Below are 23,954 nucleotides of genomic sequence, written 5' to 3'. Positions count from 1 at the left end.
CTTCACCCCAAATAGTTCTTCAGTTCTCCCTCTTTTTTACAAAATCTCTTTAAAGGAGTTCATATCCATGCCTCCAACCTCTCTGCCCATTCTCTTCTTCTCATACTCATTTTTTTAAAATCTTAGACCTATACTAGTCCTTTAACAAATGACAAACATTAATTCTGGACAACATGTAAAAAACATCTACCTGAAAACACTGAAGAATAAAAGAAAGTCAGGCAAATACTGGACTAAGTTTGATTCTTGAATGACGCTAATACCACTGGGTAACTTTCCTGATTTTATTACATTTAGACTGAGAATAGGCTTTATTTGGCTCCAGGCAGGGTGGCTGAAAACCCAGAGAGAAACCCTGATGTCTTGCCAACTCAAAAAATTAGGGAGCAGATATTGGGACAATTGGGAAATGGGGAGGGGGGGCGGTGAACAGAAATGAGAGACTCCAAGACAGGGAGCCTCAGAATCATATGAACTTCACCCAATCTCTGGCCATCCCTAAATTACACATGTATGGGGTGGACACCAAGCAGCCCAACAAAAGCTGAGAAGAACTGAACCTGTATTTCAGTTTGGAATTTCAGTTTAGCCAAGTTAACTGCCTGCCAAAACAAAAAACAAAGCCAAATAAAAACAATTTGCTTTGGTTTTCTCTGTGTAATCACCATGGCAGCTGGGATCCTGCACACAAGTCCAGAAAACTAGAAGGCCTCAAGGTCCTCATTGTGGCTGAGTACACCAGAGCTCAGGTCAGCATGCACTCTGCACCACCTCACTTCCGCTTTGACCAAACCAACTGCACTCCTGAATTTCTCCACAAATTTTCTGCCAGCAAAGTTCCAGCATCTGAGAGTGACAATGGATTCTGTGTGCTTGAGAGACAGTGATATTGCCTACCATGTGAGCAATGAGCAGCTGCAGGGAAGTACTCCAGAGGTAACAGCTCAGGTGGCACAATGCGTCTCCCCAGCCACCACCCCACTTTGGGCATCATGCGCTACAACAAACATACCACAGAGAATGTGATAGAGGAGGTAAAGCAACCCTGGGCCTGCAGGTTGGTCACTTAAAGATGAGCACTTTTCTGCTGGGTTCTACAAACAGGTCCTAGAGCCTTCTTTCTGCCAGGTTTTCTCAACACCAATTACTGGTTCCTCACCTGCATTAAGAAGTCCTAGCCCTGGCTGTGTTGGGGGAAGTAAAATTCTGTGAGATTTTGGCCCAGTTGGATGTCAAAGATTTTACAGAGAACCGGCCTCAAAATGACACTCCACGGAAAGAGAAAGGTCAGTGAAAGGAGGAGCAGATGTCCCAGGCAGAGCAGAAAGAGAAGAAAAAGGTGGCTACCCTGCTCCTGAGGAGGAGATGGATGAATGCTGGCAGGAGCTGGCTGCCAAGTCGAATGCCAAAGAACCCTTTGCTTACCCTCTCCAGAGTATCTTTGTGTTGGATGAACTTAAGCACAGTACTTTGAGGACACATTTCCTGAGGCACTACCATATTTAGGGGAGTAAACTAAGGATGATTGGTGCCTGTGTTATTCTGTTTTAAATCCAATTTTTTTTTTTTTTTTTTTTTTTTTGCATGGGCAGGCACTGGGAATCGAACCTGGGCCTCCAGCATGGCAGGCCTGCTGAGCCACTGTGGCCCACCCAATCCAATTTTATTGAGATATAGTTAAACACCATATAATCCATCCAAAATATACAGTCAATGGCTCATAGTACATTCAGAACCACAAACAATTTTAGAACATTTTCGTTACTCCAAAAGAAAGAAATAAAAGTAAAAGAGAAAACCCAAAGCAACACATATGCCTTATCCTATTATTATTATTATTATTATTATTTTCTTTATTTTATTACTCATCTACCCATATACTGGCTAAAAGGAATGTCAGTCACAAGGTTTTCATAATCACATGTCACATGATGAACACTATATAGTTAAACAATCATCATCAAAGGTCAAGGCTACTGGTTTACAGTTCAACAATTTCAGATATTTTCTTCTAGCTATTCCAATACACTAAAGAGCTAAAAAGAAATATCTGTATAATGAGTCAGTAGTTTAACAGATAATCATTTGTTAAATCCCATTTCTCAGTTACACCTCCTCCTTCTCAATTGATCATTCTCTCATTCTTCATGGATATCTGGGCAATGACCATTTTATATCCTTGTGCGGGATAGGAGTGTTGACCTTATGGGGTAGAGGAATAAAATGGTTGATATTCTTGGAGAGACTGGTACCTCTGGGTTTCAAGCCTATGTCATTCTGAGTTCTCTTTCTATGAGAAACTCACCCAGACATTCATGAGCTGCAACCTCATCACTGGAATGTTCCAGGAACTAGACAAGCTGAGAAAAAATGCCTTTGTTAGTGTTGTTCTCCTTAGAAACAACAATGGCTGCTCCATTTCTTAAGTACGGATCTTCCAAGGCCAGAAGCTTGCCCTTCTGTTGAGTTCAGATTGGCAGGTGGGTGAGTCATTTACACGTAGAAACTGGATCGTGGCAGTAAGGAGAACCAGAAGATGACTTGAGGGTACTTTTCCTGGTAGGTGGCCCTCCAGTATGCCCTTTAATTAGGGCAATATCTTTAAGTGAACATCTCTTCCCAGTGCCCAGCTGCTTTTTCCTGACAGTGCCTAGATACTTGCACTTGCCCTTCAGGGAGATGGGAAATGTTAATGGGAATTGGATACTGAGGAAACTCCACAATACTCTTTGGAAGAACAATATAGAAACTGCTTTCTCTAAATATTATTCATAATGTCTAGGATTAAAAAGAAACAGGAAAATGTGACCTATGCCAAGAGAAAGAAATCAATGGACACCAACCATGAGATGACCCAGATAGGGGAAGAATCAGATCTTATAATCATGCTCAAAAATGTAAAGGAAAATATACTTATAATTAATGAAAAAATAGGAAACCTCAGCAGAGAAACAGGAACCATTGCAAAGAGCCGAATAGAAATTTACAGCAAAAATAGAATAGCATAATAAACCTCTACTGCCTAGCACACAATTTCTACAGTTATCAATTTCTTGCCATAGTTGTTTAATCTGTACTTCCACCCGATTGCACCATCACCAGCAGCATGCTATTTTGAAACAAAGTCCCAGACATCACATCATTTCATAAATATTTCAGATGTTTTACTAAAAATAAGGACTCTTCAAAAGTCAATCCATAATGCACTTAACAAATCTAAAACAACATATGAGTAATTTATGATCAAGTATGTGACTGTTCAAATTTCAAATTGTACTATTTATCAATTTGATTATTTGTGTAAGGATACAAATGGAGTCCATATTTTGCAATTAGATGATGTGTCTTTGTAGTTTCTTTCTGTCTCTAGGGTCACCCTCCAGTTTTTTCCCTGCAATAATGTATCTGTTGAATAACCAAGTCACTTGCCTTACATTTCCCAAGAATTTTGGTATTTCTGATTGTTTCTGTGTATGATTATTTATCATGTTCATCTTTCTTCCGTATTTAACATAACTGGTAGTTGTATTTATAGGATTCATCAGATTCAGATTTGTTCACTTTTAAATTTTTGGCAAGAGTACTTCATAAATTACAGTATATCCTCCTTCCATCCGTAGGCACATATGCCTGTCTGGTTGGCTCCCTCTTTGTGATAAAGAAGTGATTGATGCTAAATGTCTAGATCTATTAGTTTACCAGATATTGCAAAATGGTAATATTAGTATTCTTCCATTTCTTCTTCATTCCTAGCAGGTGTACTTCAGAAAATAAAAATTTCTTATCATTTACTATTTTGGACAGTTTGGATAGGAAAGGTCACAATGGTTTTATTCTTTTATATACAAATTTTATAATTCTAAGTTTTTTAGGGCATGTCTAAGTAAGGTAGCATTTATTCTAGGGCTAGGTTAGCACTACTTCTAAGGTTTGGACATTTTGGAATCCATACGAATGGACAGGGTATTTTCCACTTTGGCTCGTCAAAACTTGAATGTCTCCCAGAAGTGCTGAAACTCTAGCAATTATTCAAGTCTCAACTAACCAGCAGTTGTTGTTTTCCCTGACCTCTTAGAATCTCAGCCTATGCATACTAGGTTTAATATTCAATCATAGATTCAAAGAGACCCCTAAGCAGATTCCTAGAGTTCTTTTCCTACTCAGTTAATACTTTCTAGTATTTTGTTGGTCAAATCCTATCTTTTTTCCATCTGCCTAAACTCTGATCTCTGTTTTCTAAACTAGGAGGGACTATTGTGCTCTTCTTGGACTCCCCCTTCTTGTGCTGCCTCTAGAAAGTGCCTCAACGTAGAAAACTTAGAAAAATAGGCTTGCTGATTTCCATCCTTTCCTGTGTTGCCTGCTCTCCAATGTTTGAAAACAATGTTCTGTGTTTTGGTTGTTTATGACAGGAGAGTTAGTATGCTAATGTTTTTCCACAATAGCCATATTCTCATTAGTCCTTTTCACCTGACTTCGTGTGCTGGTTTGAAAAGATTTATGTACCCTAGAAAAATCATGTTTTAATCCTAATCCCATTTTATTAAGTTTCTTCTAATCCCTATTCAATACTGTATGTTGAAAACTTTAATTAGCTTATCTCCATGGAGATGTGACTCAATCAGTGTGGCTATTAAACCTGATTAGGTGGAGACATGTCTCCACCCAGTTCAGGTGGGTCTTGATTACTTTATTGGAATCCTATAAAAGAGGAAACATTTTGGGGAAAGGAGGAGGTTCAGAGAGAGCAGAGAAGAATGACATAGCTACGAGAAAGCCACAACAGAGAATGCTGCAGAACCAAGAAGCAGAGAGTCCATCAGCTAGTGACTTTTGAAGATGAAGAAGGAAAATGCCTCCCAGGGAGCTGAAAAGCAAGCTAGCAGATGACAACGTGTTCACCATGTGCCCTTCCAGTCAAGAGAGAAACCCTGACCATGTTTGCCATGTGCCTCTTTGCTTGAGAGAGGAACCCTGAACTTCATCAGCCTTCTTGAACCAAGGTGTCTTGCCCTGGATGCCTTAGATAGGACATTTCTATAGACTTGCTTTAATTGGGACATTTTGTTGGCCTTAGAACTGTAAACTAGCAACTTATTGAATTCCCCTTTTAAAAAGCCATTCCATTTCTAGTATAGTGCATTCCAGCAGCTAGCAACTAGAACTCCTGGAAATCTGAAAACTTCCTTGCTTGCTTGTATGACAAGATGTACCAGGTTAATCTTGTACATTTTTTGGCTGCAGGGCTAGCATCAGCTTTTTCTCTAAGGAGCCCTGGTTCATTATATGAGAAGAGGTTTTTGAGGACCACAATCTGGGTATTAGAGGAACTCGCTGCTATTGGATTGTTTTTGTTTCTATATATTTTCAGTTGGCAGAGCTTGATTTATCCAGATCTAAATCTAGATCTAGATAATGATTTTGTACCATGTTTTCTTGAATCTATTCTATTAGGCTCTCACTCTACCTCTCTATGAAAACTTATATTATCAACATCACCAGTGACTTTAGGTTGTCTAAATCCCATGGTCAAGTCTCAGTTTTTTATCTTTTTGACTTATCAGCAGAATTTGATACAGGTGATCTGTCTCCTTCCACTATGAAACACTTTATTATTACTTATATTTCAGCACACAATATTTTCTACTCAATATATGCACTTTGATAGCTCAAAGTAATCTAATATTTAACATTTCAAATCTCAGACTCTTGATTTTTCATGTTACATCTTTTCATTACATAATTTTCATCTCAATAAACATCAACCCTATCCTTTCACTTTTCCAGGTCAGAAAAACCTTGTACTAAGTCTTCTTTCTTTCTTCTAAACTCATATTGTATCTATCAAATCTGATTCTCCTGGTTCCATCTTCAAAATATGGCTAGGATCTGATCATTTCTCACTACCTCATCGCTAAAATCCTAATAAAAACCACCATTATTTCTCACAGAGATTATGGAGATAAGCTGATTTTATATATTTCCACACCTATCCTCCTAGGGTATATGCCAAACAAACCACATTAAAATGTAACTCACTTCATATCATACCACCACTCAGAACTTTTCAACGTCTTCCTATCTGTCCTTGTGGAGTAAAAAAAAAACTAATGTTCTTAAAATGGGCCACAAGGCTCTGCATGACTTGTGCGATTACCACCTCTGACTCTACTTTCTTTTACTCTCCCGCCAACTCATTTTACATCAGCAACAATGTCCACCTGGCTATTTATTTAAGATACAAGGACATTCCCACCTTAAGGGTGTGTACTTGCTGTTCCCCCAGTGAAGTACTCTTCTCCCAGATGTTTGTGTGGCTCACCCACTTTCCGCCTTTAAATCACTCTCCATTTTATTTATCATTGTCTATCATTCCATATATTTCACTTATTTATTGGTTTATTATATGTTCTTTGTCACTAGACTTTAAGTTCCCCTGAGAACAAAGAGAATGCCTAGAATATAGCAGGAATTTAATAAATATTTTGTTTAAAGAGTGAATAAGCAGACATTTAGTGAGCATCTACTATGTTCAAGGGATGGGCTACTTGCTAATAATCCTTGTCCTCAAGAGACGTGATGGACACAAATGATCAACTTCCATGTAAAACCCTCTGACACAATAGTCTTGTCCTTCCATGCACTTACCCTGTTGTTATGGCTATGCATTTCTTAAAATTTCATCATGTCTAAATACCTTTGATATATAATATATATACCATTGCCCTTTGACCTTTGAGAAAGCCATGCTCTAAAAATAGCATAATGGGCCAGCTCTGAGAAAAACGAATTGGGAATTGATGCCACTTCTCTTTGTGGCTTTGGGCAAATCCAAGAACGTTTCTGCTTCTGTTTCTCCAGCTGTAAAATAGGATTAATAGTGCCTGATTCACAGGAGTCTTTTGAGGATTCTTTCATTCGGTAGTAATATTTATTGAAAATGGTAAGTGCTAAGTAGTATTATGCCTAATTAATTAGGTCCTCATCTCCCTGGTGTGGGTTATGGTGTCTGGCTGGTCATTAATAAAAAATGCTGGAAGCTTTGCAGATTTTCTTTCCACAGCTCTCTTGATGGCTACATAAGCAGTGCCCAAATTGGGCATCCAACCTTGTAGTTAAATACATACAGCTGTTTGAGTTCTACCAAACGTTTATTTAGTTCTCAGACAATACAAAATGGGAAGGTGCTGAAAACGCCAGTTAAGAAAGAGAAATACTACAAAGGATCCGAGGGTGGTTAGTAATAAAGCCAGGAAATAAAACTAAGACTCAATTTGGGATTTGCCAGATAATACCAATGGGAATCCTAACACCTCCTCTGGAAAAATTCAAATAATAAGCATTGTTATAATTAGGTGCCATGGAAAACATTATAGAGAAAATTGTATAAGAATGTAGGGTAATACATCAATAATGGAGTTACATAGAAAGCAGGGCCTGAGGAAGAGGGCCTGAGTGTTTTTATTTTATAATCAAGTGCAATTCCAGATTGTAGGCATGAGCCATAGGTGAAGTGAATCAGAGGAGGGAAAACCAATATTAGCGTGTGTTACTGAGCTGGCCAATTCTGCATGCAACTGATTACACAGGGCTGCATTCTTCTGACCCTTCTCAGAAAACATTGTAAGGTTGTGGGATCTCAAGGCTTACACCTTACATCCATTCAAATATTCCCACCAAACTGAACCTTATAATAACTCTTTTCTCCATACTATGCCAAGGAAGTTCTGGTGTCTCAACCTCATTTACTCTTGCCCATCATTACACTCAAGTTTCAAGGGGCCAACCTAATAAATTATTAGGGCTGGTTTCAGGTATACTTGACAGAATATGATTCACTGAGTCACCCACGCCAATAAAATCTCCCTTAATTCTCCATCCCCTCTCCTCCCCACTCCAGCCAGAATATATCATCTTAGGATTGGAAAGGTAGACTGAATGTTATGTAATAAAATCTTGTACCTAGTGGAAAATTCACTTGAAATATTGGCAGTCATTAAGTCACTATTTGCATAACTCAGTGGCAAAGTATTTACCAGCTTGTAAGGAAACTGTCCCTATTACTAGATAATTCTTTTTTATATTGAGAAAAAGATTCAATCCACCTATAATTTCTAATCTTTTTTCCCACTGTTAACTTTACTGTTCTTTGTTTATTTAACTTTTCTCCAGCTTTACCATTATGTCTAACATTCTTTCTTGCAATTTCTATCCACCCTTGGCTTCTGTGAAACCTGTTTTTTTCCTATATCGAGGACTGTTTCTTATCAAGTCCCCTTTGTCAATTTCTCTTCCTCAAACTGTCCCTTAATGGCCGTATTTTCCAGTCTCCTTCTTTGGTCATCTGATCTCCTTCAATGCACATGAATTGTGTGTTCTCCTATAAACCTTTGGTTTCAACTACCACTTCCTAATTCTCTGTCTCTATCCTGGGGCACTTGGAGAGCACCATCTCTGTATTTTCTCTTCCCTGCTGGACATCTTTCCTTGGATTATAATAGGTCCCTCAAATTGAAGGTGTCTCAAACAGAGCTCATCGTTTCTTCTCCAAACTGCTCCTCCTGCTACTCCTCTATCTTGCTGAATGGACCATTAATCAATCATCTGCCCAAGCCAAAACCTGGATGCTTTTCTTCCCTCACCAGTCTGCCTTCTTTGTAAACCTCCTTTTGGATTTTAAATGCTTGAAATCTTTCTAATCAATTAGATTAGTGCTCACCATTTTAAAATACATTTTTTAGAGAAAATTAATTATGCTCAAATCTCTGTTTTTTAAGAGTCAATGTCCAAAATGTATGTATTCTTGATCCTCGGTCCTTTATCTTATCATCTCCAAATTTCTTTGTACTTTCTTGAGCTGAGCAAGCCCTTGATTTATCCTCCACCTTCCGAATTCTTCCACAGTGTCCTCTGAGACTGAGCTCCATAAACAGCATACCTCAAGATATTCCCAAGCTCTTTTGATTGTGTTTTCCACACTCTCTTATCTAAAATCTATCGTTGCTAAAGGACATCCTTCTCCCTGCAAACCTACCTTGAAATTCTCCCTACCTACCCATATACCATAGTTTTGGCAGGCTCCAGCATATTCTTCATTAGTTAGCACTGATCTTTGTACATAGTTGAAACTCAATAAAAATTTTGAATGAATGGACCCATCTCCTTCACTCTATCCCCACTGCTACTGCCTCACTCCAGGTCCTCATCAGCTTTAACTTAGATTACTACGAATGCCATGAGGCTCGTCCCACTGTTACCTAAAAGATTTTACTGAAATTAAGATTTAATGATGTCATTGTCAGTTTTAAATGCTTCAAGGCTCCATAAAGCTTTCTGTATAAAGTTCAAATTTCTGGGCGGGCCGCGGTGGCTCAGCGGGCAAGAGTGCTTGCCTGCCGTGCCGGAGGACCTCGGTTCGATTCCCGGCCCCAGCCCATGTAAAAAACAAACAAACAAACAAAATATAATAAAAAACAAGAAAATGTTTAAAAATGTTTCCCTTTCTTCCTTCCTTCCTTCCTTCCATCCTTCCTTCCTTCTCTGTCTTTCCTTCCTTTAAAAAAAAAAAAAAAAAAAAAAAGTTCAAATTTCTGAATTTAGAATATAATTCAGGTCTCATTTCCTGTCATAGATCTCATACTCATACGCTTGGTTCCAATTGTCAGAACCAATTCTGACAATTCTTATATTTTCCCCCAATTCTTTCTGCTTTTTCAGTTTTCCCAAACATACACATGTGCTGTTTCCTATGCCTGGAATGTCCTCACTTTCTCCCCCTCCTAGCTAGCCAACTCCTATTCATTCTTCAAATCTTATCTCAAGTGAACTTTCCTCTGGGAAACTCTCACTGACCCCACAATCTGATCTCTGTGTCCCAGGGATATCTCTAACGTAGCACATACTGTGATGCTTGATTTTTCTCATCTGTCTCTCTCATTAGACAAACACGTCTTTCAGAGCAGGAATCACATCTTTTGTATTTTCTCATCCTAATACCAAGGACAGTGCCTGGCACATTTAGCATATAGTAGAAGCTAGATGTATATTTGCTCAATTAAATTGGAATGAATGAATAAATGACCAATTTAATGAGATCAACTCCTTTCAAATAGTTTTAGTTCCCAGACTAAACATTCTAAATTCAAACAACTCTCTCTCTCTCTCTTTGGAAATGCTATCTAGACCTTTTTTCCATCTTGTCACCAAAAGTCATCTTTGGTCACATTCCAATTATTCACAAGTTTGTTTTAAGCTGTGATACATCTAGAACACTATGATTCAAGTATGAGATACGATATTTTTGATCAGTGCACCATGAATTGAAATGAGTGAATATATGAGTGTTAGCACAGCCATAACCTTTCTTTTTTCTCACCTTCATTTTGGCTTCACATAGTCTATTGTGCTTGCTTCAAGTAAAATTGCTTTGTCTTTTTCATATATATCACTGGTAAACCAGATATCCTCAGTACATTTTAAGGAAGATTATATTTTTTATTCAAGTGCAGGATTTACCATTTAATCCCTATTTAATTCTCCCAGACAGTTTTGGTCCATTGTTTGCCCTAAGCGTACTTTTGAATATGGATTATTTCATGTGAAGCATTAGCTGTCCTTTTCAACATCGTGCCATGTCTTCATCTAGGTCATTGATAATAACATTAAACAGGCCCAAGAACAGCACCCTACCCTTGGTTTTATACCTGAAATTTATCAAAATTCTTTTAGTACAGTAGTTTACATATTTAGAATTTCTCCTAATTGTCAATTGTACTGATTTTACATGTATAGTTCATGACGGAAACCACACGGTATAGTAGAAGAGCATGTCTAGAGCAGAAAGACTTACATTCAAATCCCATCTCTGCTTCTACTGCTCACACAGCTCTAGAAAATGACTTAACCTCTCTGAGCCTCATTTTCTTCATCTGTAATGTGGAGCTGTAGAACCTTAACAGAGCTTTTGTGAGCATTAGAGTTAATGAATATAAATTGCCTACCAAAGTGTCTGACATGTAAAAGACTTAGAAGAATGGTGATAGTTTATAACTGGTTAACATGTTGGATTTGCTAAATGCCCTTCTGAAATCTGGATGTCTGCAGTGTTATCCTGAACTTCATCTGGTAAGCACATACAAAACACTAAATGAATTTAGAATTCAATCTGGGTGATCTTAATTAAAACTTTCCTTTTGATCGGCTTTTGCTACTTCATATAATACAAGGATCCCATTTAACCAAAAATTGAAGCGTGAGATAATTTTCTGCTGTGGACCAATTGATTGCTACTGTCTCCCAAAAATAGTCCAAAGAGAAATGTGCATCTTCTCCCATATTATTAACCCATGATGCTGACCAGTGATTGGACACATGTACTAACTGATTTTCCTGAATTACTGATAAATGCTTGCACCCACCCTGTTTCCAGTCTGGCACTGAGCATATTTTTTCTTTATTTTAGCATTTCCTGCTAGCACTCACCCAAATGTTTAAGCTTTGCATCAACCAAGTTGGCTGCTTGCTTTGCAGTTCTTTTTTTCAGCCCTCATCCCAGTTTCCCATTTACCCAGCTGATATGTATAACCTAGGGGTAAGTACAGATCTGAGTGTCTGTTTCCTCTCTCCAGCTCTTTTTTTTCCCCCACTTTGCTTCTATAGATCATTATTAATCCCACCTCCCAGTCTTGTTCTTAACAATATCAGAGAGTCATCTCAGTCTGGTCTGGTCTTAGTGAACCCATGCTGATTCACAAGGATTGTCATGATCTTATCTGTGTATTTTCAAAAAATAGCTTTTTGATGACTTTCTCTAATACTTTTCCAGGGATTGTTGGCAAGCACATAATTTTGTTGTTTTTTGCAATATACCATCTTCCACTTATAGAAACTCAGGACATTTGCTTATTTCCAGTCTTTTGCTGTCCCATATCTTCCCCATAAATAATCAGTGACTTACTGCTGCTGACAGTGTTTCTGATTTCACACCTGTAAATTCTCCCAGTTCTTTGGGATATAATTTTCCTGAATCTGGTGACTTGACCTTATTCAGAACAGCTAGGAGTGCTCTCATCTTCTCTTCACCTAATTTGGGCTTTATTTCTCTCTTAATCATGTTTATTCTACTCTTTTCAGTATGAAGTTCATTTTATTTGATAGGAAAAATAGGAACCAATTAGGAGATGAGTAGTTTTTCTATCTGCAATGTTAACATTATAAGATCAAAATCAAACATTGAATCTGTTCCTTCTTCATTCTTTTTCACCTTAAGGTAGGTTTAAAAGTTTTTCCATTTTGTTTCTCACCATTTTGCAAACTCAAATTTATTCTGAGGTTCAGTGTCTTGATAAAATTCTTTACCATCATTTTTCTCTTCTTTTTTCATTTTTGATTATGTGCCCCCCTCTCTGTACCTTTCACATGTAATCTTTTAAAACCTGAATCCAACAAAACTCCCTGGGCAGTCTAAATCGTTTCTTTCAATCTCTTTCTCGCTTTTATCATATGTTTAAATAATTTAAAATAATATTTGAGATTCTTATATTTGAGAAACCCACCCCACCCCACTCCCACCAACTTAAACCATGGAAATCTTAAGCTATGACTAGAACAAGTTTCATAAACTGGTTTGGCAAGCCAATTGGGAGTTTGTTTAGTGAGGGACGGAGGGGCTTTGCTGCAGAGAACAGAGCCCACAGGGAGATGGAGCCAGACATGTCAGCTTGGCCTAGTCACTACAGCTGATGAAACAGAGTCTGTTTGGGAGAGGAAGAATGATTCTGCGTTATGATATAGGATAGTGGCTGCAACTTGAGTTCATTCCTGTCCTTTGTCTCGTTCTCTGGGAGAGAGAGAGTTCTTAGCTGGGGTTATCAGACACAGAGATAAAACTTGGCTCATACTCCCAGATCCATGACATGAGAAAATCCAAATCTTTCTTTTTGATTTCTGCAGATTTCCTAGAATTGGGTCATTTTCCGAGTACTCCAAGAAGAATGTATGTGTGTGTGTGTGTGTTTGTGTGTGTGTGTGAGTGTGTTTTGGTTGGGGGAAATCGTTGCAGATTCTGAAGCCCTCTCGAAGCAGCTTGGAGGCCCAGTCCAGGAAAATATGAGTTACTACCATTAATGTGATACCTTTGAATTCACAGTATAGTGGATCTGGGGGAAAAGAGTTCACCTATTTTTCTGTGCTGTTTTGTTTTTGTGACCCTCAGGTTCAAGTCTCTCTTTCTATACACACGCGCATGCACACCCCTGGTGAATAAGCAAGGACAGCACACAGTAGGTGCTCAATAAATACTTCTGAACTAATAGACCTTTCAACTGGTGGACATAAATATTCAGCATTACTTTATTTGGATATTATGAATTCTAAAATGACATAATTATTTTCCCCAGAATATCCACCTGACCAAATAGTTCTCTCTTGTATTCAAAATTCATTTCAGAAATGTAGCTCCCTCTGTCACTACCTCCTATTTCTGTGAAATGACACTGTCAACAGGCAAGCCAAGAATTTATCAGACATTCCACTTTTAGCAGAATGATTTTCCTAGCAGCTCCCTCGATAATGGAAGTCTCCAAATTCATGGAGTAGTTTGATCTCTATGCCAGTTATGTCATATGGGTTAGAATTACATTCAGAAGCAAAGCGCATAAATGAATATAACATATTAGAATTAGAAAGATTTTTGTCTGTTTTTCTTTTTAATCCTATTATGTTCCAAACATGTGCATGTCTTTATAATTTTATATATAACTCTGCAAAATATTAGGTTTTCTAGAGAAAATGTCCACTTCTCTATGCCATATATTCCCATCACATCCTTAACCAAGGAGTAAACCTCATATTGGAAGAAATGCAGTATCTTCAAGGGCTTTGGCTGGTTTTCCTAAATCCAAAGTTATACAGAAATGAAATTTTGTTCTACCCCACAATCTCTTTTCCATTCCCACCTGCCTGAGATACTTAAGATCCATCAGAACCTAAGTGACAAGGTTGTCCTTGGCAAAGTCTTCCTTGTTCTCCTTTTGAACTAGTAGTCATCCTGTACTATTTTTACTGCAAGACCCTCCACGCTGTTCCATAATACCTTTGTGTTAGACAAAAATTAGCTTGAAAATAATTCTAGCCTTTTCTCTACTCCTGGCTGCTAAAGTGGTTGTTGGCTTGGTCACATCTGTTCCTTCCCCACTGCTACAGTTTTCTCAGGCAGGCTTAATGCAGAATCAGGAGAAAAGGACATTTTGAAACAAAGTTGTGTAGGAATTATGGAGCATGTGTGGAGAAAGAAAGAAACATTCAGGGAGTTTGGAAGAGAAGCAAAGGCAGCTGCAGTGAAAGTGAAATGAATGAGAAAGGGATTTTTAAAAGAAGGTATAATGGATTAAATTATGTTTCCCAAAAAAGGCATGCTCAGGGTGAACTCCCAGTCCTGTGAATATGAACTTATTTGTAAATAGGATCTTTGAACACGGTATTAGCCAAGATGAAACCAAACTGGAATAGCATGGACCCACATCAAAAATGACTCATGTCCTTCTAAGGAGAGGAAATTTGGACACAGACAGAGAGATAGAGACAGATTTGTGATGGAGGCAGAGTGAGGTATGCCGTTCCAGGGCAAGGAATGCCGTGGATTATCAGCCTCCCACCAGAAGGCAGGGATAGGCATGGAATGGATTTTCCCCTTGAGGGGGAAACATGGCCCTGCTGATACCTTGATGACAAACTTCTAGCCTCCAGAACTACAGGAGAAAAATTTCCTGTTGTTTAAGCTAAATAGTCTGTGGTACGATTATACAGCAGCCCTGGCAAATTAAGACAGAAGAATTGCATTTCATTTTGTAGTTTGAAGTATACAAGTTGACTTACTTTTAAAAGTACCTTCTTGATTCGAACTGTGTTTCTTTATCTGCTCTGAGACTGGACCACCTGGGGTCATGGTTTCCATAGGGTTATATTTGTTTACTCATCTTTCGGACCTATTCTCTAAGTTCTTTGGGGACAGGGACAAGGCAAAGAAAGAGAAAAGCAATAATTTTCAAACTACAGTTCAACAAACAGTTACAGAACAGATTTCAGAGTTTGTCATGAACTACCATTCCATTGTCTCAAATTTTTCCTTCTAGCTGCTCCAAAACATTGGAAGTTAGAAGGAATACGAATATAGTGGTTCAACAGCTATGCTCGTTTGTTAAATCCCATTTTCGCTGTTATACCTCCTCCTTCCCATTTAATCCTTTTCCCAATTTATAAGGATCTTTGGGCAATGCCTGTTCTGACTTTTTCATGTTGAGAAGAGGTGTCCAAACTAAAGGATGGGGTTATATAATTAATTGATAATCTTGGAGAGGCTGGTCCCTCTGAGTTTCAAGATTTATCTGACCTAGGAAACTTCTGGGAATTATTTGTTCCAGGAAGACAAACCTAGTACATGAAACCTTTATAGAATCTCAGTTCGAGTGCTAGAGGTCCGTAGTCCTTAAGTGTCAACAGGAGTGATATTGATTGGGGTTTAGTAAGCCATGGCAATTAGCACTGTCTAACTGAAGCTTGCATGAGAGTAGCCTCTAGAATAGCTTCTTGGCTCTATTTGATCTCTCTTGGCCACTGATGCCTAATTTTATTACACTTCCTTTCCCCTTTTTGGTCAGAAATGCATTGTCAATCCCATGGTGCCAGGGTCAGACTGATCACATGAAGTCACATCCCATGTTGTCAGGGAGACTTCTACTCCTGAATGTCATGTCCCACGTAAGGGGGATGGTAATAATTTTATCATTACTTCTATCCATTCCCTTGCATTTAAGTTCAACCTCATTGGGTAGCCTTTCCCCTGTTTCTAGCTTCTGTGTGCCTCTAGGTCTGCTCTATTCTCGGTGTTACCTCAGAAATTACCTTTATGAGAATCATAATAGTGAAATTATATGGTATGTGTCCTTTTGTGTCTGTATGATTCACTCAGCATTATGTCCTCAAGGTTCATCCACACTGTCATATGCTTCGGGACCTCAGTTTGTCCTACTGCTGCATAATATTTCATTGTATGTATGTAGACATTTTTTATCCACTGTGGATGGGCACTTGAATTATTTCCATCTTTTGGAAATTGTGAATAGTGCTGCTATGAACAGCAATGTACAAATATCTGTTTGTGTCACTGCTTTCAGCTCTTCAGCATATGTACCAAGTATTGATATTACTGGGTCATATGGCAGGCAACCCAATATTTAGTTTTCTGAGGAATTGCCGAACTGTTTTCCATGAGGCTGCACACGAGGCTGCACTATTATACATTTCCATAACAGTGAATAAGTTTCCAATTTCCCCATATCCTCGCCAACATTTGTAGTTTTCTGTTTAATAGCAGCCATTCTTATAGGTGTGAGGTGATATCTCATTGCATTTCCCTTATAGCTAATGAAAATGAGCATCTCTTCTTGTGCTTTTTAGGCATTTGCATTTGCTCTTTGGAAAAGTGTCTATTTTAACCTTTGTCCATTTTATAATTGAGTGGTTTTTTTCTTCTGTTGTTCAACTGTGTAATTTCTTTATGTACACATGTTCTAGTTTGCTAGCTGCCGGAATGTAATATACCAGAAACAGAATGGTCTTTAGAAAGGGGAATTTAATAAGTTGCCAGTTTACCGTTCTAAGGCCGAGAAAATGTCCCAATTAAAACAAGTCTATAGAAATGTCCAATCTAAGGCATCCAGGGAAAGATACCTTGGTTCAAGAAGGCCGATGAAGTTCAGGGTTTCTCTCTCAAGTGGAAGGGCACATGGCGAACATAGCTTCATCTGCTAACTTTCTCTCCTGGATTCCTGTTTCATGAAGCTGCCCGGGAGGCATGCTGCAGCATTCTCTGCTCTCTCTGAATCGCTTATTCTCCAAAATGTTTCCTCTTTTATAGGACTCCAGAAACTTATCAAGACCAACCCAAATGGGTGGAGACATGTCATCACCTAATCCAGCTTAACAACCACTCTTGATTAAATCATGTCTCCAGGGAGAGGATCTGATTACAATTTCAAACATATGGTATTGAGTAGGGATTATTCTGCCTCTATGAAATGGGATTTTGATTAAAACATGGCTTTTCTAGGGGACATACATCCTTTCAAACCAGCACAAAACAGGAAAGCAAGTCTTTATCCAACATATGGTTTCCAAATATTTTTTTCCAATTGAGTGGCTGTCTCTTCATCTTTTTGGCAAAGTCCTTTGAGGCACAGAAGTTTTTAATCTTAAGAAGTTTTGAATTTATCTACTTTTTCTTTTGCTCCTTTTGCTTCAAGTGTAAAGTTTAATAAACTACCCCCTTACTAGATCTTGAAGATGTTTCTCTACATTTTCTTCTAGAAGTTTTATCATACTGGCTCTTACATTTATTTTTTAAACCACTTTTGGATTAATTTTTGTATAGGATGTAAGGTAGGGGTCCTCTTTCATTCTTTTGGCTACTGATATCCAATTCTCCCATGCCTATTTTATTGAAAAGACTATTCTGTCCAGTTCAGTGGATTTTGGGGCCTTATGGAAGATCAGTTGTCTGTAGATTTGTTGGTCTAGCTCCACACTCTTGATTTGAATCCATTGGTCAATACTTCTATCTTTGTGCCAGTACCATGCTGTTTTGACCACTATGGCTTTATAGTAGGCTTTTAAGCCAGGAAGTGAGTTCTCCCATTTTCTTCTTCTTTTTTAGGATCTCTTTAGCTATTCAGGGTCTCTTTCCCTTCCAAATAAATTTTATAACTAGCTTTTCCAAGTCTTCAAACTAGGTTGTTGGGATTTAGATTGGTATTGCGTTGAATCTCTAAATCAATTTGGGTAGAATTGATATCTTAACAACATTCAACCTTCCTTTCCGTAAACATGGAATGTCTTTCCATCTATTTAGGTCATTTAAAAAAATTTTTTTACCGATGTTTTGTAGTCTTTTGTGTACAAGTCCTTGACTTCCCTGGTTAGGCTTATTCCTAGATACCTGAATCTTTAGGTCACTATTTTGAATGGAATTTTTTTCTTGTCTCCTCAGACAGTTCACTACTTGTGTACAGTACTGATTTTTATACATTAATCTTGTATCCAACCACCTTGCAAATTTATTAGCTCAAGTAGTTTTGTCATAGATTTCTCAGGGTTTTTTAAGTATAGGATCATGTCATCTGCAAATAATGAAAGTTTTACTTCTTCCTTTCCTATTTGGATGCCTTTTATTTCTTTCTCCTATTTAATCATTCCAGCTAGACTTCTAGTACAGTGTTGAATAATAGTGGTGACAAAGGGCATACTTGTCTTATTCCCAATCTTAGGGGGATTTCAGTTTCTCACTGTTAAGTATGATACTAGTTTTGGATTTTTCATATATGCCCTATATGATGTTAGGGAAATTTCCTTCTAATTCCTATGCTTTGAAGTATTTTTATCAGGAAAGGATGCTGAATTTTGCTGAATACTTTTTCAGCATCAATCAATAGGATTATGTAATTTCCCCCCTTCAATTTGTTAATGTGCTGTATTATGTTGACTGATTTTCTTGTGTTGAACCATCCTTGCATTCCTGATATAAGTCCCACTTGATCATGATGTATAATTCTTTTAATGTATTGTTGGATTTGATTTGCTAGTATTTTGTTGAGAATTTTTGCATCTCTGCTCATTGGGGTGATTGGTCTATAGTTTTCCTTTCTTGTGGCATTCTTATTCAGTTTTGGTATTAGAATGATGTTAGCTTCGTGAAATGAGTTAGGTAGCTTTCCTTTTCCCTCAAGTTTCTGAAAGAGTCTGAGTAGGATTGGTGTTACTTCTTTTTGGAACGTTTGATAAGATTTCCCTGTGAAGCCATCTGGTCCTGGGCTTTTCTTTGTGGAAAGATTTTGATGACTGATTGAATCTCTTTACTTATCACTGAATCTCCTATTTCTTCTTAAGTCAGTATAGGTAATTTGTGTGTTTTTAGGAATTTGTCCATTTCATCTAAGTTGTCTAGTTTGTTGGCATATAGCTGTTGATAGTTTTCTCTAATGATTTTTAAAATTTCTTCAGCATCCATGGTAATGATCCCCTCCTCTTTTCTTATTTTGTTTTTTGCTTCCTCTGTCTGTTTTTCTTTGTCAGTCTAGCTAGGTGTTCATCAATTTTATTAATTTTCTTAAGAAACCCACTTTTGATTTTGTCCACTCTTTCTTGCTTTTTTTCCCTCCAGTTTGTTTATTTCTGTTTAACCTTTGTTATTTCTTTCTTTTTATTTTACTTTGGGGCTAGTTTGCTGCTCTTTCTCTAAATTCTCCAGGTGAGCTGTTAAGCCCTCATTAATGCTTATTTTTTAATATAGGCATCTAAGGCAATAAATTTCCTTCTCAGTACTACCTTTGCTGCACCTTATATATTCTGATATTTTGTATTCTCATTTTCACTTGTCTCCATATAGCTACTGATTTCTTTAGCAATTTCTTCTTTGACCCACTGGTTCTTTAACAATGTATTATATATATGAGAAAGTTCTTATTCTTTGGTGGTTATTGATTTCCATCTTCATTCTGTTGTGCTCAGAGAAAGTGCTTTGGATAATTTCAATCTTGGTAAATTTGTAAAGACTTCTTTTGTGTCCCAGCATATGATCTATCCTGGAGAGAAGAATGCATATCCTGGTATTTTGGGGTATAACAATCTGTATATGTCTACTAGGACTAATTCATTTATCACATTGTTTGGGTTCTCTATTTCCTTGTTGATCTTCTGTCTGGTTGTTCTGTCTATAGTAAAGAGTGGTTTATTGAAGTCTCCCAATATTGTCGAAACATCTATAGCTCCCTTCAGTTTTGCTAATGTTTCCCTCATGTACTTTGGACCTCCTTGATTGGGAGCATAAACATTTATAATTATTATCTACTCTTGATGAATTATCCCTTTTATTAATATGTAGTGTCCTTCTTTGTTTTTTATGATGTCTTTGCATTTAAAGTCTATTTTATCTGAAACTAGTATAGGTACGCCTGCTTTATTTTGGCTACAGCTTGCATAGAACATCTTTTTTCCATCTTTTCATTTTCAATCTGTGTGTGTCTTTGGATCTGAAATATGTCTCTTGTAAACAGTATATAGAGGGAATGTATTTTAATCCATTCTGCCAATACATATCTTTTAATTGGTGAGTTTTGTTGGTTAATGTTCAAAGTTATTATTGTAAAAGCAGTTCTTGAATCTACCATCTTAACCTTTAGTTTTTATTTGTCAGATCTATGTGTTCTTTATCCTCTCTCTCTTTTTATCCTTTAAATTACCCTTACTGGCACTCTGCAATTCTGTGCCCACCTCCAATCCTCCCTCTCCTGTCTTTTATCTTCAGCTGACAGGACTCCCTTTAGTATTTCTTATAGGTCAAGCCTGTTGTTGACTAGTTCTCTCTGTCTTTGTTTGTCTTTGAATATTTTAATCTCTCCTTCAATTTTGATGGATACCTTGGCTGGAGAAAGAATTCTTGGCTGGAAGCCTTTCTCATTCAGGATCTTAAATATATCATACCACTGCCTTCTTGCCTCCATGGTGCCTGCTGAGTAGCCCAAACCCTCAGTCTTCTTCATTTTACCTTATACATAAGCTAAATTGCTGCTTTCAGGACTTTCTGCTTTTATTCAACATTTGACAGTTTGATTAGTACATGTCATAGAGTAGGACTATTTGCATTTATTTTATTTGGGGCTCATTGGCCTCTTTGATTTGCATATATATATGTCTTTTAGAAGGGTTGGGAAGATTTCCCCGATTTATCTTCAACTAGCCTTCCCAGCCCTTTATTCTGCTCTTCTCCTTCTGGGACACCAGCAGTTCTTACATTTGCATGCTTTTTGTGTTCTATCATTTCCCTAAAATCCAGTTCTGTTATTTTTTTCCATCTTGCTTGCCATTATACCTTTTTTGCATCCTGGTTCAGTTGTTCTGTCTTTTAGCTCACTTATTCTTCCTTCTGCTTCTTTGATTCTGCTATCATATGTCTCTAAAACATTTCTAATTTGGTCTACTGTATCTTTTATCTCTGTGAGATCTGCATTTTTCTATTTAATCTTTCAAATTCTTTTTCATGCTCTTCTAATGTCTTCCTGATATCCTTTATTTCTTTATAAATATCCTTGAGCAGTTGTTCCATATTCTGTGCTCCCTCCTGTGTTTTGATATGGTTGTTTGGCTGGGCCATTTCTGCCTGGCTCTTCACATGCTTTATGATTTTCTGTTGTATTCAGGTCATTTGATTATCTTATTAAGGCTATTTTGCAAGTTGGTTTCTTTACTTATCTAAAATTTTGCATTTACTTGGTTTTGCATTGAAGGTTCCCTTTTGTACTTGGTTTATCAGTAATTGGTTTATCAGTAATTCCCCATTAAACCAAGACCTAGATCTCATGTAGAGGGTACAATTCTACTTGAGAGCCTATTAAAAGCTAGGTAGGGATGCATGTAGAACTCCTGCCCACCATGTGGGAGAATTGGACTCTATTGGCACATGCACCCCCAAATAATAATAAAATAAAATAAATATTTTAAAAACACACACCTCAGCAGTTGTAGATCTCAGTGTTAGAAGAAGACACCCAAGGTATATTGGGAATTAATTCAAATCAATGCCAACAGAAGGGAGATAAATTTTAAAAAAATAAATAGATGAAAATATAAGTATATAAATAAAAATAAAAATTAATAATAATTTTAATAATTAAAAAATAGAAAAATATTTTAAAATATTTTACATGGGTAGCAAGTTTTCCAGACTGCACTTACCACTTCTTCCCAGCAGGTGGCACCTCTCAGGAACCTCCTTCCTTCAGGTCAGCCCCTCTCTGACTGCAGCAGCTGGCTGGGAAGATGGTGGACATGGCAGGCGACTGCTCCCAGTGCACAGCAGCAGGATGGAGTTAATGATCTCCAAACCTGAGGGAGAAACTGTTCTGCAGCATGTGGCACCTGGCAGAATGATTGTTCACCTGATGGGATGGCCATTCATGACACCCAGCCAGGAGACTGCTCCCAGCACCTGGGGACACAGTTTTTGCACTGGACGAATAGGCATGCCTCCATTTTCCCCATGGGTGCTGCAGGCTATGGAGCAGCATGGGGAAGTCTCCCCAGCCAGCAGCTGGGACAGGATGGAGCAAAGGAATGGTCAGTTCTCTTGGATCTGCACTTATCTGCTCACCACCACCCATCCCCTGTGGGGTCATGACCAGTCAGACCCACCCTGCTCCCTCCATCCTGATCTTCCCGCCTCTCTCCTCCCTATGAAATATTGAAGACCCAGGGCTGCAGACCTGGTCATTTTTTCCCCATCTGCTTTCTTGTTCTACAGAGCAGAGATGAATCCAGCCTACCCTACTCTGCCATCTTCTTCCATGATCCACTACTATTTTGTAGTGAAAGTAATTCAGGGGCTCCTCTAAGATGATTTCTTTACACTATGCCACAATGAAGAATGAGAGTAGGAGATTTAAGGGGTGGCATATGAGACTGTCTGGTCCTGGAGTCAGTTACAGTGAACTGTAAACATTCCTGCCGTAGGACATGCTGCTCCCTCCCCCGAGATAGAAGTGTTATGTTTTTCCTGTCAGTTCAGTAGCACTAAAATGGTTAGTATGCACCACTCCTAGACATATAACTCAAAAAGTAATCATTTTAAGTACTAAACTGAAACCAAGAGGATGAATGACAATATTCTGATGCTTCCTATAAGGTATATTTGAACTTTTAAAAACCATCAGATATCAATTTCTTTCAAAAATGTACTTTTTCTTATTGGTATGATCCAACTCTTCTCATGTGCTCTAAAGAACTAAAGATGGCAAAATGGTTCATCATGCTCTTATTGGTGAAGGAGGGTGAGAATTTATAGTGATGAGACATGTAGGCATCTAGGTTTGGGACATTTAAGCATTTTTGTTATGTAACAGGTGAAGAATTTTGAAGCCTAAGAACCCAAGACAGGCTTTTATGAAATGTCACAAAGTCTGTTGTCAGAAAAGTAATGGGCTTCTGGTATCCAGTTGTAGTAGTCTTTCAACCATATCTCAGTTTTTCAGTGTAATCATAATTTCTCCATGGTACAAATGTAAAAGCCTTCTTATGTCTTCCTCAATGTTTTCCCTTATTTAAAGTGAGCATAGAAAATATTACTCACTCAAGCTTTTATTGAGTCTCTGAATATCGAAAAGTATATGAGGTACTATGAGAGATGAAAATAAGAGAAGAAAAAAGGAAAAAAACATAGTTCTTCAAGCTAAGAATTTATAGCATTGTTGCTACTAATTATAGAAAATCTGTAGCTGTTTGGAAGCTAGAAATAATGATAATAATGCTAATGATAATTAGTTACAAATTATCATCCTGCAAACTCTCATTTGCACAGAACTTTCGAGTGCCACCTGTTGATGGATATTTGGGTTGTTTACAGATTTTAGCTATTACAAGTAAAGCCGCTATGAACAAGTCTTTATAAGGGTATATGCTTTAATTTATCTTGGGTAAATACTTAGTTAATGGTTGCATTAACTTCTTTTAATTATTTTTTATTGATATATATTATATATTCACATACTGTGTAATCATTCAAAGTAAAAAATCAGTGGTTCACAGTATCATCCTATAGCTGTGCGTTTATCATTACAATTGACTTTTCCCCCTTTTTTGTAAAAATGAACATATATAAAAACAGTAAATTTCAAAACACATTGCAACAATTAGTTGTAGAACAGATTTCAGAGTTTGGTATGGGTTACAGTTTCACAATTTTAGCTTTTTATGTCTAGCTGCTTTAAGATATTATAGACTAAAAGAAATATCAAATATAATGATTCAGTAATCATACTCATTTGTTAAACCCTCCCTTCTCTGTATAACTCAGCCATCACCTTTGATCTTTCTCCCACTCTTTAGGGGTATTTGGGCTATACCCATTCTAA

General features: G+C 37.6%; 1 protein-coding gene and 1 pseudogene across 3 annotated transcripts in view; both read left to right on the top strand.

Moving 5' to 3' along the window:
- The window catches only part of SOX5 (SRY-box transcription factor 5), a 1,211,684-nt gene that overhangs the window by 104,306 nt on the left and 1,083,424 nt on the right, over window positions 1–23,954 (top strand). The gene's annotated exons all lie outside the window — the stretch shown is intronic.
- On the top strand, window positions 487–1,506 carry LOC143690521 (elongation factor 1-gamma pseudogene; annotated as a pseudogene).

Source organism: Tamandua tetradactyla, chromosome 7 (assembly GCF_023851605.1).
Source record: "Tamandua tetradactyla isolate mTamTet1 chromosome 7, mTamTet1.pri, whole genome shotgun sequence".
NCBI lineage: Eukaryota > Metazoa > Chordata > Mammalia > Pilosa > Myrmecophagidae > Tamandua > Tamandua tetradactyla.
The sequence above is the reverse complement of the archived record's forward strand: the minus strand, read 5'-3'. Positions and strand labels throughout refer to the sequence as shown.